General features: G+C 52.5%; 1 protein-coding gene across 1 annotated transcript in view; it reads left to right on the forward strand.

Annotated features, from left to right (window-relative positions):
- Positions 1–423, forward strand: part of LOC107272324 (retinoic acid receptor RXR) — a 50,218-nt gene that overhangs the window by 10,814 nt on the left and 38,981 nt on the right. The gene's annotated exons all lie outside the window — the stretch shown is intronic.

Genomic DNA, 423 nt, shown 5'->3' on the forward strand with positions numbered 1-423 from the left:
GGGGTGAAGCAAGAAGGAGGGAGAGTGGGAGCACATGGCTCGCTGGCATATGGGCCAAACACTAGCCGGCCGGCGGACTGCAAAAACCTCGATACTTCCTCAAAGCTAGTCGGCTGCGCGAGGGAAAGAAAAATATACAGGGTGTCCCAAGAGTAGCTAGATAGGAGCCAAACACAGGATGCTGGTAATACTGACGCCTGGATGCACAAAGTGCCGAATTCTGGGTGTACGGAGTGACTGGTATTTTTTAATATGTTTTTTTAATTCAGAGACACGTCACACGTTCAGTGCGGGGTTGCGCGACGGCCGTGTTCGATGTTTTGAAGTTGATGGAACGAGATTGCGTCATCATTCTCGGGTCGGGGAATGACGCTAGTACGTAATTTTGCCGCGGCTTTGCGCCAGTCGGTGGGTGAGTGGGGG

This window comes from Cephus cinctus, unplaced genomic scaffold (genome assembly GCF_000341935.2).
Source record: "Cephus cinctus unplaced genomic scaffold, Ccin1 Ccin1_scaffold1163, whole genome shotgun sequence".
Taxonomy (NCBI): domain Eukaryota; kingdom Metazoa; phylum Arthropoda; class Insecta; order Hymenoptera; family Cephidae; genus Cephus; species Cephus cinctus.